The sequence below is a fragment of the Odocoileus virginianus genome, chromosome 20 (assembly GCF_023699985.2).
Source record: "Odocoileus virginianus isolate 20LAN1187 ecotype Illinois chromosome 20, Ovbor_1.2, whole genome shotgun sequence".
Taxonomy (NCBI): Eukaryota; Metazoa; Chordata; class Mammalia; order Artiodactyla; family Cervidae; genus Odocoileus; species Odocoileus virginianus.
Window position 1 is genome coordinate 13,688,524 of NC_069693.1, and position 18,287 is coordinate 13,706,810.

At 50.5% G+C, this 18,287-nt stretch overlaps 1 protein-coding gene across 5 annotated transcripts in view; it reads right to left on the bottom strand.

Moving 5' to 3' along the window:
• The window catches only part of SIPA1L3 (signal induced proliferation associated 1 like 3), a 257,180-nt gene that overhangs the window by 233,952 nt on the left and 4,941 nt on the right, over positions 1-18,287 (bottom strand). For 2 of the 5 annotated variants that reach the window (XM_070450963.1, XM_020881624.2), the window contains exon 1: positions 17,204-17,385. The exons of 1 other annotated variant lie outside the window; for it this stretch is intronic. The gene's annotated coding sequence lies outside the window, so the exon portion shown is untranslated. Of the gene's footprint in view, positions 1-1,113; positions 1,249-17,203; positions 17,386-17,667; positions 17,753-18,287 lie in introns of those variants that run through there. 2 more of the 5 variants (XM_070450959.1, XM_020881623.2) reach the window with 2 other exon arrangements.

Below are 18,287 nucleotides of genomic sequence, written 5' to 3' on the forward strand. Positions count from 1 at the left end.
GACTTTCTCCTCAAAACCCAGATAGGAACAGCCACCCTTCCTCAGACATGATCCCAAATCCACTCATAAAACAATATATCGCACACCAACCACATGCCAGGGATGGTTCCACAAAGAGAGACAGTGTGCTTTCCTGGGGCCTACCGTAGGGGAGGAGACTTCCCTGGCGGCTCAGGGATAAAGAGTCTGCCTGCCAATGCAGGAGAAAATCGGGTTCGATCCCTGGGTCAGCAAGACTGTCTGGAGGAGGAAATGGCAGCCCACTCCAGTATTCGTGCCTGGGAAATCCCAGGGACAGAGGAGCCTGGCGGGCTACAGTCCACAGGGTCGCAAAGAGTCAGACATGACAGTGACTAAACAACAACGGGAGGGGAGGTGGGAGAATAAACACGTCAGTGGTCATGCTATGAGGAAAACGAATGCAGAGTAAACGGCGAGAGTGTGATGGAGAAGGTGCTACTGAGGGAGGAGAGAGGCCTCACTGAGAAGGTGACATGTGAGCAGAGTCCCAAAGGGGGTGGGAGCTTTGGGGATACTGGGGAAATGCTACAGGCAGAGGGAACAGTCAGGGCAAAAGCAGAAGGCAGCTAGTAGCAGCTGAGAAGTCAGAGGTAAGGTCAGACAGGGCATCAGCCGGGCTAGGGGTTGGGGCGGGGGTAGGGATAGCTGAGACTGGCCACCACTCTGTGCCCAAGCTGTGAGCGCCCAGGCTGTGAGAAATGATTCACTGGGAAGGTGAGTGGGTACTGCTCCTACTTACCCCTTCATCAGATGAGGAAACTGAGCCTCAGAGAGGCAAAGGAACTCACCTGAGACCACACAGCTCATCTGGACCAGGCTAGGATACCCCACTGGTACAGAAGCTGGCATCCCCCGGGGAGTTCAGCATTCACCCATGCCTTCTGCGGGGAGAAATCTCCTCCATTTCCTTCTCATTCCCTCAACACTCCGCCCACCCTTTCTTCACAGTTAGCAGCAGACAGGTAAACATTTCATGGGAGAGGAGAGGGGAAAAAAAAAAAAAGAAAACCACCAGTCTCATGCCCGAAAAGAAGGAAACACACTATTCACTTTCTCTGCAAGTCCCTACCAAACTTAACCGACACCGCTCACCTGAAAGACGTCCGGAGCCCGGCCGGGATCACCAAGTCGGCAGGTGAGCCGGAGGGGAGCTCCAGGCTCTCGAGTCCCGTCCTGGGTCCGGTCCGGGCCAAGGCCACCTGCCTGCCCGCGCTCGCGGCCGCCCTCGCCCCGTGGTGGGTGGTGCCTCCCCCGCCCGCGGTGGGTGTCTGGAATGCGGAAGCGGGAACCTGCCGTGCCAGCTCCTCACAGCGACTTATTCAACAACAGCCGCAGCAACGACCCGCCGGCCACCGGAGTTCCCCCGACAGCAGGATGGTCTCGGCGAACAGGCGCGCGTCCCCAAGGCGGGCTGTTCTGCCAGCGGTCACTTCAGGGGAGGGAAATAAAAGGACTCCTTACTCATCAGACACGTGGTCTGAGGAGCCTGAATAGGCTTGAGTGAAAGTTCAAGGTAACAAAGGCGGCTGGCCGATGACCTCGGATCCAGGAACGCGCCACCTGTTCGCTGACCGATCCAGGGCTGGATCGGCGCCCACGGCCTCCCCTGCCCGCTTCATTCATAACCGCACGATCCAAAGATGGGCTCCTTTTCGCCGGGCGGACGGAGAGCGGGCTCGCAGAAGCAGCGCGGCTTAATGATTAAACGCGGCCACCGGACTCCTCCGGCCAGCCTGGGAATGGGTGTGCCCAACAATAACAGCCCCAGAACGCCCCCTCCTCGCTCTGCACTTCACGTGATGTGAATTATCTCCCCCCTCCCCCAGGCTTCACAGCCGTCCTAAGCAAGCACGATTAGCATTCCTACTTTACATATGAGAAAGTTCAAGAACAGAGACGTCACAGGAGAAAGGTCACACAGCAAGAAAGTGGCGGCGCAGAGTTAAGCCAAGCAGAGCAACTCTTGGGTTTCCAGTTGTTAACCTCAGCACTGGAGCTCCTCAAGAGGAAAGGCAGGTGCCCATCCTCAACTGGGCTTCAGGTTCCTCATTGGTAAAATGGGGTGAGTGTGAAAAGTCAGTGAGGGCTTACAGAGAGCATTTAGCCCTAGTGCACAAAACGCTCAATAACCACCAGCTGCAGTCATCACATGCTGCCCCCAGATTCAATCAGGTTCGAAACAGGAGGTTATTACAGTCACCGAGTTTAAATTCTGGGCAGCTGAAGGGAAAACAAAAGAAGGATGATTTACTGCCCTTGTTTTCATGCATAAAGGAAATATATAACCCATCTACTCAGGACACAGAGGTTTAACAAAAAACACACAGACCCTGCCCTCAAGGAGCTTATTTATTTGTTTAGTTGCTAAGTCAAGTCTGACTCTGCAGTTCCATGGACTGCAGTCCACCAGGCTCCTCTGTCTGTGGGATTTTCCAGGCAAGAATACTGGGGTGGGTTGCCATTTCCTTCTCCAGGGGATCTTCCCAACCCAGGGATTGAACCCCCATCTCCTGTGTCTCCTGCATTGGCAGGTAGATTCTTTACCACTGAGCCACCAAGGAAGTCATATCCCCTGTGAATAAACTGGCACAAATAGTCAAAGAACAGCAGATACAGCAGATATACTGAGTGCTCACTGCAGGCCAGGGGCTGCAGTGCTCAAAATGCTTTGTGTGCTTGAATGCAATTCTCCCATCAGCCTCAGAGGGAGGTGGCAGGGCACAGACTTTATAAGAATGACACAGCCCGAGGACACGACATAAACTGATTAGAACCAAACAGGTCCAAGATGGTGGACAAGTCAACTTCCACTAGACCCTAAGCCTCAGTATACAGGCATGAGATAAATGTAACACACAGGCATAAGATAAATGACACACAGGTGCCGTGACAGTTTTGAGGCCAATCATCAAAGACCACAAGCTGGGCGGTGGTCCAATTCCTGGAAATCTCGACCCCTTCCCCAAAATAGTTGGAATAATCCCCCCCCTCATTAGCCTATGAAATGACTCAGCCTATAAAAACTAACCACACCATATTTCAAGGCCACTCTCCCCTTCTGAGATGGCCCACACTCTGTCTGTGGAGTGTGTTTCTCTCTAAATAAATCAACTTCTTAGCCATCACTTTGTCTTTCACTGAATTCTTTCTGCAAGGAGACATCAAGAACCTGAGCTTCATTAAGTCCTGAGACCAGGTGTGGGATCTCAGTTAAAAGACCGTGGATTCAAGTCACCATCTGGACTTTGGCTGGGTTCAAGTCTGGGCTCACTGATTCAAGTCTCAATCTGAGTTACACGGTTTCATTACCACCTTAAAGATATGGAAACCAAGGTACTACAAGGCTAGTGCCTTGCCCAAGGTCACATGGCAGCCCGAGATGGATCCAGGACTTGTGCCCAAGTGGTGGGCTTCACAGCCCGCACTTCATTTCTCAGCTCCTTGGCGGATCCACAGGGCAACAGCTTTATGCTGGGTCCATAAGCAGCAGCGACAGGCACCCACAGGAAATGTCAGTCTGCAAAATGAATGGTCGCTTTCATGGGTTGTTGGGAGGAAAGGCTGGGATTAGTAAATGATAACTATTCAATTAATTGTTGTTCTTTAGTCCCTAAGTCATATCCGACTCTTTTTTGATCCCATAGACTGTAGCCCACCAGGCTCCTCTGTCCATGGGATTTTCCAGACTGGAAAATTTTTCCATACTGGAGTGGGTTGCCGTTTCCTTCTAGAGGGAATCTTTCTGACCCTGGGATTGAACCCATGTCTCCTGCATTGTGGGCAGATTCTTTACCCCTGAAACACCAGAGAAGCCCTATTCAATTAGTAAGTCAAATTAAATATGTTAACAGCAGGGGCCACATTATTGAGCACTTACCATGAGCTAGTTCCTAGGGGTCAGCACTTGACCTGCATGCTCTCCTTATTCCTACATCCTCTCCTTTCATCCTCACAACCACCCTAGAAGGCAGTCCTCAAAGGGGGAAACTGAGCCTCTGCAAGGAGCATCTTGAACAGGAAAAGTGGTCAGAAGCAAAGAGAGGAGCCCAAGTGTTGCTGAGCAGAGTGAGTGCGCTCACGGACCACCAACACCGCCCCTCAGACTGCTGCCTCATCACCCAGCTTGGGTTTCCCTGAGTGTTCAGATGAAATACTTGGTTTCCCGAAAGGATTGAGAGCTCCTATGATACAGGGACTCTGTGCACACATTCTTAAAGGTGGAAATGATTAGAGAATTAAAAAGCGATGTCCTGATTCAGGTAATTACAACAGGAAGTGGTAAGGACAGTGACACAAAAGTGGATAGGTTCTAGGCATTCACCTTGTTTCCCTAACTTCTGTAGCAGATCCAACTGTCTGCCCACCCCATATCCACCCCCCTCTCCCAGTCTTTTCCTAAACAGTACTACGGGTTTATTCCTGCAGCCGCACTACACAGTCCTGTGCTTCAGGTGAAGAGGCCTCTAGCCCCAGCCCTGACAGTAAATCCTGATTGGCTCTTGCCTGTGATTTGCCCAGGCGTGGTCGGGTATCACAATGCTGGCCAATGAGATATGAGGGGAATCTGGGAGGCGGGGCTTTTAGGAAGAGTTTCCACACTCCTAAGAGATGCTCTGGATATGGCCTCCAGAGGCTGGATATTCCTGCTGCTGGATATCGCCTCATCAGGGAATGGTGACTGGAGCTGTGACAGTCATCCTGTGGCCATGAGGGGAGCCTGAGGACACAGGAGACACACCAAGCATAGTGGGGAAGGCTGGCCTCCTCACAGGCGTAATTATCCTACCCTGGTGCTGCCTGTCTGCGGGCTTCTCTGTTACAGATCATCAATCTCCTGATTTGGGGCCAATTTCACTTGAACTTCGTATTATAGTAGGTCAGTGGTTCTCAAAAATGTGCTCCCAGGCCCAGGAGCAGCAGTATCACCCGGGGACTTGTTAGAAATGTATATTCTCAAGTCAGACCTACTGAATCGGAAACTCTGGGTGGGGCCCAGCAACTTGTGTTTGAAGCAGCCTCTGGGGGACGCCGGTGCCTGCTCGGGTTTGAGAACCACTGCAGCAGCACAGTGACTAAGACTTCAGAATGTGGCCTCTGGAGCCGGGCTGCCAGGATCCAAATCATGTCACCACCATTTTCTAGCTGTTGGGCAAGATATTTAAATTTAGTTGGCTTCATCTGCAAAACGGGAATAATAAGGGTACTTACAGGGTTGTTGGGAGGTTTAAATGAGTCACTTTATGGGAGCACCTAGCACAGTGCCTAGCACCTAGTAGACACTGTATAAATTATCTATTTGCTGGCATGTCCCTGATGGCCCAAGGGTTAAGACTTTGCACTTCCACTGCAGGGAGTGCAGGTTCGATCCCTGGTCGGGGAAGTTCCACACACCAGGTGGTATGGCCCCCCCCCAAAAAAAAAATTTGCTGCTGCTGTTGCTCTTACTATTGTTGGCAGCCAAAGGCAAACCAACTGAAACAATTTTCTGGCTGAACTCCCCCAAAGAAAGATCTGGCCCAGGGCCCTGGGGTTCAGGATGTGTGACTCTCTGGAGGGGACACACCAGAGGAGAGGGAAGGCCTTTCTCCCAAGTCCAGACCATCACTCTTCAGCCCTCCCCCCACAGCCTGAGCCTACACAGTCCCAGTTCCTCCTCCTGAACACTCTGGGCTCATTCCCTGCCACCTACTCTGCCCAGTTACTGATCCAGTCCCGCCATGTGAGTCATGCCAAACACCTGGCAAGAGTCCAGGGGTGCCCTTCCCTCTGGAAGTTATCTGTGATTTCAAAACTGGTGGCACCAAGATGCAGAAAGCCCAAGAATGACTAATGCCACCCCCAGTACCATCCTAGGAGGAAGAGGCAGCTTCTTGTCAGGCCTAACAGCAAGACAGGTATGGGGCTATGGGTGAGCAGGGGGTTTACACACACTGGTGTCGTGGACACTGTTGGGCTAGTCAATGAGAGAGATGTGCGGGTGCAGAAAGGGGGTCCCGACCTCTGACCACCAACCCCCGAGGCAAGAAAGTGTTCATTGTGTCCCACTCTTTGCAACCCCTGTAGCCCACCAGGCTCCTCTGTCCATGGGATTCTGCAGGCAAGAATACTGGAGTGGGGAGCAACTCCTTTCTCCAGGGGATCTTCCCAACCCAGGGATAGAACCCGGGTCTCCCACATTGCAGGTATTCTCTTTACCATCTGAGCCACCAGGAAAGCCCCAAAGAAAGGATGGGTCAAGCTCCTTGGGCCCTGGAAAGGAAGCTCTTAGGCTGAACCTCCCAAAACTATCAACATTCAACCATTCCTTTTGACCCACAAAAAAGGCAATTTCATATGGTTCGATCAAATGTAGGCCAGGAAATGACTCAAATAATGCAGTGCCAAGGAACTGGTCACCAACAAGAACCAGGGATGGTGATGGTCTCTGGGGAAGAGAACTGGGTGCTTTATTTTTGTTCCTTTGGTTCCTTGCATGTGTGGCCACTAATCAAAACTTAATGAAACATTTAAAAACATTTATTTATGTATTTACTTGGCTGTGTCAGGTTTTAGTTGCAGCACGCAGGATCTTAGTTCCCTGACCAGGGATTGAACCTGCATCCCCTGAATTGCAAGGTGGATTTTTAAACCCCTGGACCACCAGGGAAGTCCCTTAATGAAATTTAATAACTCAACACGCCCTGCAATATGGTCCCATCTCAGAGAAAAGACGAGGCCACACTAGATGCCAAGAGATCTGCGAACTCCTGCACCCTCGTGCCCTCCCATTCACTTCCCCTTCCACTCAGCTGTCTTGGGGCCTTTGCACTGGCTGCTCCCTCTGCCAAGAAACCCCTACTGCTCACACTGCCTCACCTCCTTCAGGCCTGATCTCAAGTCACTCCCAGGGAGGCCATCCCTTGGCACCCTGTCTAAACCGTCAACATCCTCTACCCTAATATCTCACATCCCCTTTCTTAATCTCTTCCACTTAGAACTTATTACCATCAAACACAGTATGCGTGCATGCTAAGTCACTTCAGTCATGTCCAACTCTTTGCGACCCTATGGACTATAGCCCACCAGACTCCTCTGTCCATGGGATTCTCCAGGCATGAATCCTAGAGTGGCTGTCATGCCCTCCTCAAGTGGATCTTCTGACCCAGGGATCCAATTCAGGTCTCTTATGTCTCCTGCATTGGTAGGCAGTCTTTACCACTAGTGCCACCTGGGAAGCGCCCTAACACAGTATACGTCTTATTTATCTGTTGATTGTTTGAATCCCCAGCTTGAATGAGAGCCCTAGAAGGGGAGAACCCTTGTCTGCCTTGCTGACTGCTATAAACCTAGTACCTGGAAGAGCATTCAGCTGGATGAATATCTGTTGAATGAGTAAGTTTAAGAATCATAATCAGGGGACTTCCCTGGTGGCCCAGTGGCTCAAACTCTGTGCTTCCAATGCAAGGGGCCCAGGTTCAATCCCGAGTCAGGGAACTAGTTTGCATGCCGCAAGAAAGATCAAAGATCCCACGTGCCACAACCAAGACCTGGCGCAGCCAAATAAATACATGAATATTAAAAAAAAAAAAATCAGTATCAGTGTTTGGGGTCTGCCACCTTCAGATTCAACACATATAGGTCTACACTGGGAAACCCGGAAAAAGCAGGCTGCCTAAACTGGTGACAGTGATCCTAATGTGCTCTCTGTGCTAGACGTGCTTCAGAGCCTGCAAAGGAATACGAAAGAGCAGAACTGCTGTGGGGGGAGAGGTGGCAACGCCCGCAGGAGGTGGGGGTGGTGGGGGTTCCAGGACCTGGCCTGCCTTCCTCCCTGCAAACCAAGAGCGTGATAACAGAGAAAGAGCCCATCACCAGAACCAATGGCACCGGCCACGAGCAAGGCCAGACTAGAGTTCCTCTTCACATCACACATCTCTACCCCTTCCTGGCAAGCAAACCACAAGCAGAAACCCCCAAACGCGAGGGTGCCCGTTTTTCCTGCCACTTTCACACAGGATTTCTGCCCCTTGCTGACTCACTGTTCAGTTAGAGACCCCCAAAGAACAAATGCAACAGAAGCCTCTCTGCTTGATGTGAAGGGGCGGGCGGGGGGAGGGGGGTGTTGTGCATGTTTGTTCTAAAGGAGTTTTATCTGCTGGCTTGATGAGAAATATCATCAGGTCCATGGCACCATCACATGCTGCATCTTGCAGCTTTGTCAAAAGTCAGGACTGAAAGGGGGCACTTTCCCTGCCTCCTGCAGCAGCGCTGGAGGCGAAACCAAATGCTGGATTGTGGTTCCGTGCAGGGTGGGGGGGCTGTGGCTGACAGAGACACATCAGAGGAAGGATCTGTGCATGTCTGTCCTGAGGGGAGGACGGGGGTAGGATCTGAGGCCTCCTGCTGGAACTCGGCTTTGGAAAAAATGTGGGAGGGGCCCCACACTCAGATGCTGGAGAGAACGAGACCTGGGGAAGAGGGACCTCTGTGAGCTGACTCAGAGAACCAGCGCCATGGTGCTCAGAGCAGTCGGGGGAGCATGTGGCCAGTGGAGCCAAAGATTGACTCGTAGGATGAAAAGAGAAAAAAAAAAATACCACCTTTGCATTATATAAGTGGACTAGGCAGAGGCAGGAATCCCTCCACACTACACTCTAGTTTGAAACACACAAATGCTGAGTGACATTTGTTATATTTGCTTCTAACTTTTCATGGTGGGATGTTCGTGGTGCAAACACACAAACGTGAAAAACAGAGCATAAGAACGCCCCTCCAGCAGCTTCAGCAGCACTGCCTCCTGGCCAGTCTTACTTCATCTCTTTCCTCACCCATACACTTGGACCCCTCGCCTCCCTGCCCATCCGTATTAATCTGAAGCAAATCTCAGATATCTTAACAGTTAATGGGGATTTCACACTGTAACTCTTCAAAATAAGGGCCTTTTCTTAAGCAGAACCACAGTATCATTATCACACCTTCAAAAAATTAACAAGAATTCCTTAATAATGTCAAACATCCAGTGCATTTTTGTTATTTTTGGTTGATTTTTTTAAAATATGTATTTGTACTTATTTATTTGACTCCCCAGGTCTTATTGCGGCATGTGGGATCTAGTTTCCTGACTAGGGATCGAACCCGGGCCCCTGCATTGGGAGCACAGAGTCTTAGCCACTGGACCACCAGGGAGAACTCCCTCAAGTCCACAGTCAGAGAAAAACCTCACGCCCAGAGTGATGGTCAAGTCTCCAGACCCAAAGGGGCCTGGGACCAGCTGCAGGACTACCCCAGACCACTTCAGAGACCACGTGTGGAGTGCGGAGACTGCAACTCGTCAGTGTGGGCCTGCTTCCCGACCCCATTCAGCCACCTGCTGTCCACAGACAGACTGCAGACAGGGCATTTAAGAGCCTGGACCTAGGGACTTCCCTGGTAGACCAGTGGCTAAGAATCCGCCTGCCAATGCAGGGAACACAGGTTCAATCCCTGGTCCAGGAAGATACCCCATGCCACAGAGCAACTAAGACCCATGAACCACAACTATTGACGCCTGTGCGCTAGAGCCTGCACCCCACAGCAAGAGAAGCCACCACGCCGCCAGTACCTCCTAGCTGCCACAACTAGAGAAAGCCCGCAGGCAGCAATGAAGACTCAGTGCAGACAAAAACAAAACCAGATAAATGAAACTTAAAAAAAAAAAAAAAGAGCCTGGACTTGACTGGCTTGGGTTTGAATCCTGACTTTGATACTCATCAGCTTTGTGATTTGCACTTCTCAGGACCTGAGTCTATTTACGTAAGAAATGTGAATGATAAGAATACCTACACCATGGAGTTATGAGGATTAAATGAGATAGCACATGAAAAGCACCCAGAGCAGAGACTTATACACAGTACGAGCTCAGGGAACCTCGGCTCGTATCAGCAATTCAGCTGACAAACGATACTGAGCATCTTTAACCGGCCAGGCACTGTCCAGCAGTAGGAGGCAAGAGAGGTAAAGAGGTGAAGGCGCTCAGGAATCACCACTGGGGCACAGGTCATCTGGGCACGTGAACAGACTCGGAATCTCCAGCACCTGCCTTGTTTGGATACAAGGTCCAGATACTCCTTGCTCCTGAGAGGGGGAATCCTGAACCAAAAGAGTAACTGAAGTTCTACAATAATGACTCCCCTAGATCAGAGAGTCCCCTTCCCACTGGCCCCCACCCAGCAGTGCCTCTGGATCAGGCAAGGGCAATACTCATACACTGGGTAAACTCGGCTGTCGCTGAGTTCACAGGAAAAGGCCACGAAGCTCCCTCAGGAGGCCACACGAAGCTCCCTCAGGAGGTCACAGTCAAGAGGGACAGAGAGAGGAGGCAGATGAAAGAGAAAAGAGGCTTCGGGAACTTCCCTCATGGTCCAGTGGTTAAGAATCCGCCTTGCAGTGCAGGGAATGCGGGTTCGATCCCCAGTTTCGGAACTAAGATCCCACCTGCTGTGGGGCAGCTAAGCCCATATTCCGCAACGAAGGAAGACCACCTCATGCCGCAACTAAGATCCGACACAGCCAAATACATAAATAAATAAATATTGAAAAGAAGAGAGGCTTCATGCCCACAGAAACTGCTTAGAATGGACTTTCAATAGGCTGCATCCTTTTCTCATTTCCTTCACTCATCCTGCCCACGGTCCTCAGTCCCAAAAGACCCTTCCCCTTCCTGGGAAGTAAAGATCCATTCCCACCAAACCTGGGGCTCAATGTAAGGAGGGGGTCAGCCAACCTCTCAGGTCTAAACCAGCACTACAGCACCAAAAGAAACTCGAGGACTGAGGCTGATGAACACTGGAAGTCTGTTTGGTGTGATGGGTCCTTCCTATGGTATTTCTGTGGCTCAGAGCTCAGACCCCACCCTCCCTCAAACACTAACACAATACAGACACAACAGAGATGTAAGAGTGTGGTCTCTGTACCTGAGTTCAAATTCTGCTCTCATCACCTGCTAACTGTGAGCAAGCGATCTCTTGCTGCCAGGCCTCAGCTTCTTCACCTGTTTAGTGGGGATGATCAGAGTCCCGGCCACCTCAGAACACAGGTCACATGAGCCAAGCACAACACCAGGCCCAAAAGGCGCCTCTGAAGGACGACAGCTGTGAGTTTAGCAAGGCCTGCCTCTGATCAGCATGCTTATCATATCTTATCTGGCCCTATTCACCAAGATAAAACAGGAACGGCATCTTCGACCCATCTCTGTGAATCTTGACCTACACTTGAGTCTCACACCTGAGGCCCACTCTGTCCAATACATGTGGCTGCTGAAACGCAGTTGGTGCAAATGGAGATGGCTGAAGGAGTCGATTTCACACGGTTCTTTGAAGGAGGTGTGAGAAAAAAAGGATGTAATATATCTCAATTTTATGCTGGTTACATGTTGAAATGATATGCTTTGGACTAAATAAAATTTATTATTAAAGTCCATTTCCTATTTCTTTTTACTCTTTAAAAAGTGATCCCCATAAGAGCTTCAGTTATGTTTTTGGCCCACATTGGTGGCTCGCGTTACACTTCTAATGGACAGTACTGGTGCAAACCCTGGAGAACCAGAGTCTTCTTATGTTGACTTCATACTGTCAGTGTCTAACATATGGTGCCTGGCACACAGGCTGGGCAGAAAAACATGCTTCATAGATGTCTGGATGAAAGATGCTCTCCACACTTTTCCTGGTCTTAAAAGCAACCACCACCATCTTCACATCTAATCAGACCTGCCCTTCATTCAAAATATTGAACAACTCTTAAGGTCCAAGCTACACCAGATCAAAATGGACACAGTCATGGTGGCTGGAACAGGATCTTGGAGCCCCTACTTGGGCCAGGCATCAGTACTTTAATAACTGGACGGTATTTTAAAACTTTAACAATCCATAATACTAGTTCAGTGCTTAGAAACACTCTTTCCCCAGCTGATCCAAGTCCTCTTGCAAAGCTCACCCTTTGCAAGCTCAATGGGACACCTCCTTGTTCACGCTCCTTCAACACCACACCTCATTTCTTGCTAACTTGTGTCTGGTGTGGCGGCCACACCGCCAATCTTGTTTTATTTGAGGACATGCTCTGCTGAAGGGTCTTTAGTTTTGAAGTAACCGACGACCAACCAACTAAACATCCCCACAGAAACTGACCCTGTCATGTCTTACTGTGGAAACGACGCCACATCCCCAGACCACTCCCGCTGCCACATGAATGAGGTACTATGTATAGTCCGCAGAGCTCTGCATGTTAAACAACGTGGAAAGGAAACGCTGCACCCACTTCTTAAACTTGCCTCAGCCTGGTCAAGGGGGCCTGGGAAGAGGAGTGTAGCATATGGGCCAAGACCTGGGACCCTGAGGTCGGCATCCTCATCGGTAATGAGTTCCATACATTTATCTACTTCACTGGACTCTTGTGAGGATTCAGTTCAGTTCAGTTGCTCAGTCGTGTCCGACTCCTTGCGACTCCATGGACTGCAGCACACCAGGTTTCCCTGTCTATCATCAACTCCTGGAGCTTGCTCAAACTCATGTCCATTGAGTAGGTGATGCCATCCAAACATCTCAGCCTCTGTTGTCCCCTTCTTCTAGAGTGAGGATTAGCTGAGGAAAAGTGCAAAATGCCCAGAAGAGCACTGAGTACAGAGTAAAGTACCAGGAAATGTCAGCTGCTATTATTATTATTTTACAAAAATTAAAGTAGCATGAGCCTGGACAGTGGGAATTCACCCTTCTCCAGTTTCGATGATACTGTTTTTGTAGCAAATACATTCCCACACCTGGGCCTTTGCATTTCCTGTTCCCTCGGCCTGGAATGGCCTTCCCCCAGCTCTCGGCACAGCTGGCGCCTCTTGCTCATCCAGGTCTCAGCTCACATGACTCCCCTTCAGTGAGGCCTAGGAGGGCTTCTGGGGTCATACAAGTGAAAGGAACCAGCCCTTCCCCATCACCGGTCTACTCCATCCCCTCACGCTGTTATTTCCTCCATTTGAAAGTAACACCACCTGAGATTATCTTGTTTACTGCGTGTCCCCTCAGCTAGAATGTAAACCCTAGGAGAGCAAGGATCTTGTCTCTCTCTCTGTCCAGAATTTATGCTTTCAGCCACTATGCTGTACTGCCTATGTACCAGAATGCTTACTGGATGTGTGTTTGTGGATGTAATAGAAAACCTAGAGGGACTTCCCTGGTGATCCAGGGGCTAAGACTCCACGCTCCCAATCCAGGGGGCCCAGGTTCGATCCCTGGTCAGGGAACTAAATCTCACGCTACAACAAAGATCTTACATGCTGCAACTAAGACCTGGTGCCCACCAAATAAATTTAAATAAAGAAAGAAATACCAGAAAGAACTTAAATGTCCAGTAATAGGAAAATGGCAGTGTGGAACACGGTCTCTCCACACTGAAGAACGTGGGTCTAGCTGTTAAAAAGAATGAGTCAGATCTGTATGTAATGACTTGAAGAGATATGCGCTATCAAATATTTTTAAAAATCGAGCTACAAATATGTGTGACTTGATCCCTCCTTTTCTGGGGAATGGTGAGGGAGAAGAAAGAAAATGGTCGATATATGCATTGCTGCTGTTTAGTCACTCAGTAGTGTCTGACTCTTTTGCAACCCCATAGACTATAGCCCACCAGGCTCCTCTGTCCATGGGATTCTCCAGGCAAGAATACTGGAGTGGAATGCCATTCCCTTCTCCAGTGGATCAGACCCGGGTATCTTGCATTGCAGACAGATTATTTACCATCTGAGCCACCAGGGATGATGCCCCACTATATGCATACATACATCCAAACAAGCACAGAAAAAGATGAGAACATCCACCCCCAAATTTCCAAAGGTAATGAATCTACATTGTTCTCTCAGACATCTCCAAAGCCTGACACTGGACACTTAGTAAACACTCACTGTTTGAATAAATGGTTTTCTTAGGGGGATGGGATTTTGAAATGGAGGGTGGAAGTTATTATTTCCCTTGCCTATTTCTGTAATGTTTGACAGGTTACTACGAGTATGCATTTCTTCGCATAGCTTTTTAAAAGCCAAATTCAACCAATCCTCAGACACACACACACAAATTAAGGCCATGACCACAGAAGTCCTAAGAAATAGAGGCAGTGTCTTAAAGAAAGCACAAATGCACAAACTGGTCCTAACAGCCTCTCATTCTAACTGCTAAAAACCCTTTACTTTAGAGGCAATGACTGCTCAATTATTTTATCAAAACATATAGACATTTAATTTAGATTTGGGAAATTATACACACAAGGTTAAGCTGTTATCATAACCTGGGTCATTTTTTTAAACTGAAGTTTGAAATATAAGCAAAATAACTTTCACAGGGGAAAAAAAAGGAGCCAATCACTGCACATTCTAGATTCCATTTTTGATTTACCGCCTAACAACTGCGATGTCTGAAAAACAGGCTCATGTTTAACTCTGACCGTTCCGCACAGACCGCTAAAAACCCACGTGCTGCTGTCACTAACAATTAAGACCAAGATTTTTGTTTTAAAGTCACTGTTTTATTTCCTCAGATGCAAAAAAAAAAGCACTTAGGGGGAATTCCCTGGCAATCCAGTGCTTAAGACTTGGAGTTTTCACTGCTAAAGTCCAGGTTCGATCCCTGGTCAGGGAACTAAGATCCAACAAGCAACATGGCCAACCAAAAAAACAAATTTGAGACCACAGGTTCCCATCACCAAATGAAACTACAATTACAGGGGCTTCCCTGGTAGTCTAGGGGTTAGGAATACGCCTGCCAACCCAGGGGACACGGGTTTGATCCCTGGTCCGAGAAGATCCCATATGCCAAGAAGCAACTAAACTGGTGCGCCACAACTACTCAGAGAACCCGTGTTCTGCAACCAGAGAAGCCGCTGCAAAGAGAAGCCTGTGCACCACAATGGTGAGCCCTGCTCACTGCAACTAGAGAAAACCCATGTGCAGCAAGGAACACCCAGCACAGCCAAGAATATATAAATAAAATCTTAAAAAAAAAAAAAAAGAAATTACAATGACAGATCTGATGACAGACTCACCCTAAACGGAGAGCTAACATACTCCCTGCCCAGCCTCTTCCTGGGTGTGTGTGTGCTGCCTCCCAAAACACTCAGGATGGCCTGTTGCACAGAGGATATTCTAACCCGCTGACACTGGGTAACTTTGCAGAAAGAAAGCAAGCGCCTCAGCTAAGCTTAGCCAGGCTAGAAATGGACTCCCTGACAGCCAGGGCTTTTACTCCATACTTGTGGCCACTGACATCTGGCCCTGTCTGCAGTGCCTTCTCTGGCTCCTACTGATAGTGTTTGACATTAATTCATCCTTGGTGACTTGAAAGAAACAACTCAACCTTGTGTTGGAAAAGGCCACCTTCAGTAGCCAAGGGGGACTTTCAGTGGCCCACAGACAAGAAACCAAGACAGGCCAATGAAATGGTTGCTATGGAATGACAGCACCATCCTCCTTGCCAATCAACTGCATCTGGGAAGCCTGGGGGAGAAGGACTCCCAGGTCTCTGGCTTGGTCCATCTGCCAAGGTGGTGACTACTGGGTCTGGGAGGAAAAGGAGCTTCGATTTAACATTTTGAGTTCATGGCACCCAAGGGGACATCAAGGAGCACAGGCCCCACATGTGGAGGTGGAGCTCGGGGGGCTAAAGGGGCTTTGAGACAGTCAACTGCGGGCAGCAGTGGAACAACACTTAAAAGCCCTAGAGCGGTCGATTTGGGGGCAGGAGTGTGTAAGAGCTGGGGAGACGGCAAGAGGCCGGCTGATAGTAGCTAGTCAGTGCCATTTCTTCTCAGCCCCTTATATGGCAGTATGTTCCACAATTTATCTTTGGTGAGTAAAAATTAGGGGCAAGGGGACATTAACCTTGTCCTGCTCTGCACTGTAATACAAACATAAGCAGCAAAAGCCCATCAAAAAAAAAAAGGTGTGTTTATTAAGTGCTTAGGATGCACCTGGCCCTGTGCTGAACACTACACAAGAATTATCTTTTGGAATCATTGAAACAACCCTGGCACAAATGTCCTATGACTACCATTTCACAGATGGGACACTGAGGCTGGGAGTGAACATGTGGGGGAGCTAAGGGCTGTCATGTCACATCCCACCACAGTTAGGCAAGCTCTGGGCCAGATGGAGCACATGGAAGAAGAACAATTATAATATATAAGAGCTGCTACTTAGTGAGAGATGGCTCTGGACTGAGAACACGGTATCAGCAAATCCTTACAACCCTCTGAGGCTGATATTGTTATCCATTTTACACGGATGGAACCTGAGGGTGCAGGAGAGGAAGTCAACCAGACCAGTTATAAGTCTGATCCACTAGAAAAGCAAGACTACAGGCAGAGCCCCACCCTCAGGGGGTCTCGGAGAAACTGGGAAAACGCTGAATCAATGGTCATTTATTAAATGCTGACTATGTGCCAGCTGCTGCTCTCAGCATTTCACAAATGGTATTCTCACTGCATCCTCAAAACGACTCTACAAGGTGGCTGCTATTAAAAAATACCCATTTTGTAGACAGAGAAAACCAAGGTACAGAGCAGTGAAGTCTGTCGCCCAAGGTCACAGAGCTGGTAAAAGGTAGAACCTAAATTTGAACCTGGCTCTGCCTCCAAAACCGAAGCTCTTAGCAAAATAATTTCGCCTAACAGCCACCCTGCACCGAGTGCTAACCATGTGGCTCACCCTCAGCTTACCACATTCAGTCGATAATACCTTCATCCCATTTCTCCGGAGCTAACAATAAAGCAAGCAAGTAATAAGTGTCTTCTATGTACCAAACGCTTTATTCATCGGATCTCAACAGAATTCCCAGCATAAGACAGACACTATTCTTCCCGGTTTGACCGAAAGGAGAAACTGAGGTTCGGCGCGGTTTCCCTAGATCGCACCTCCCGAGAGGCAGAGTCCGTACGCGAACCCACCGCTACCCGACTCCCATACCATGCTTTTCCGCAACGGCGCCGGGTAGCTAGTCTGGAAAGTTGAAGCATGCGGGCACGAATCCGGCCAGGTCCGGTGGGCGAGAGTGCCGCCGCCGCCCCCCAACAGCCGGTGCCCACACCCGGCCGGCCGCCCAGTAGCTCGCCCGCGCTGACCCTCGGGGTCCGACTGGACATCGACTACCCGCTACCCTAGCGCAAGGCCAACCCTGCACCCAGAGCCACACACCTGGGTGTCCCGGCTGCCCGCCCCGCGGGCCCCACGACCGCGGCGTCCAGATCCGCGCCGCTTGCTGGAGACGCCGCCAGCTCCAGTGGCCCGAGTGACTTCCAGGCTGCCCACTTCCAAGCCGCTTCGCGCGAGGCCTCCTGGGAACCGTAGTTTCGCCCTAGGCGGCCGCAAACTGAAAAAAGCCTGACGCGCAGGTGCTGCCGGGAGCAGTAGGCGCGGCGTCGCGCCGCCTTCTGGGAATGGTAGTCCACCTGTCGCCTCAGTGCCGCTCGAGTCTCCAGAGTACTTCCGCAGCCCCGAGGGGCGTGAGGGATGGAGGTGTGTCTTCTGTAGACTCCAACCCGTTGACTGCGTTCCTTGCTCTGCGAAGGCGGTTTTTTCCTTTCTCCCAGCTCTATCCGCCTCCTCCCTTCCTTCAGTAAGCCCTCTTTCTCCTTTTCCGCGAGGCGCGAGGTACTTACCCCGAGGGCGCGAGCCTCTGGAGAAGCGGGAGCAGCGAACACAGCGCTAGACCCCCAACTGAGGGGAGCTGTGGAGAAAGGCTTCTATGCGCGCTCGCGCACGCGCGCTCGCCGGCCAGCTCCGGCCTAAATTGCCGCGGGCCCCCGCGGGGAAGACTTTTTTTTCTCCTTTCGAACGCGCGCGCGCGCGGGGTCTCGCGCTGGGCTTTTTCCTGCCGGGCGCGCGCCAGTGCGCACGCGCGCTCACTCCCCTTGCCTTGGTCAGTCCGCCGGGCGCGGGGTTGGGGAGCTAACCGTTTTGTTGGTCGAGTCCTCCCGCAGTATCCCCAGGGTCGCTCCTCTGGCGCTCCTATTCTAGGTCTGGCCCTTCACATAGCTTCGGAGTGCCGCCACACACGCCGTACCCGTCCCTTGTCTGGAGCCCAGTCGTCGCAGGTAACAGGCGCGGCCCCAGCCTTGAGGAGGCGGACACGCCCTTCTTCCCTCCCACGCGGAGAGCCGGGATGCCAGAATGTGTTGGGATTCCGGTCTGGTCGCCTCTCCTCGTAGTAGGAGTCTCTGGAGCTCTGCCTTCGACGGGAGTCTTCTGACCACCACCCATGGGGTTGCCCTGGAAGCCA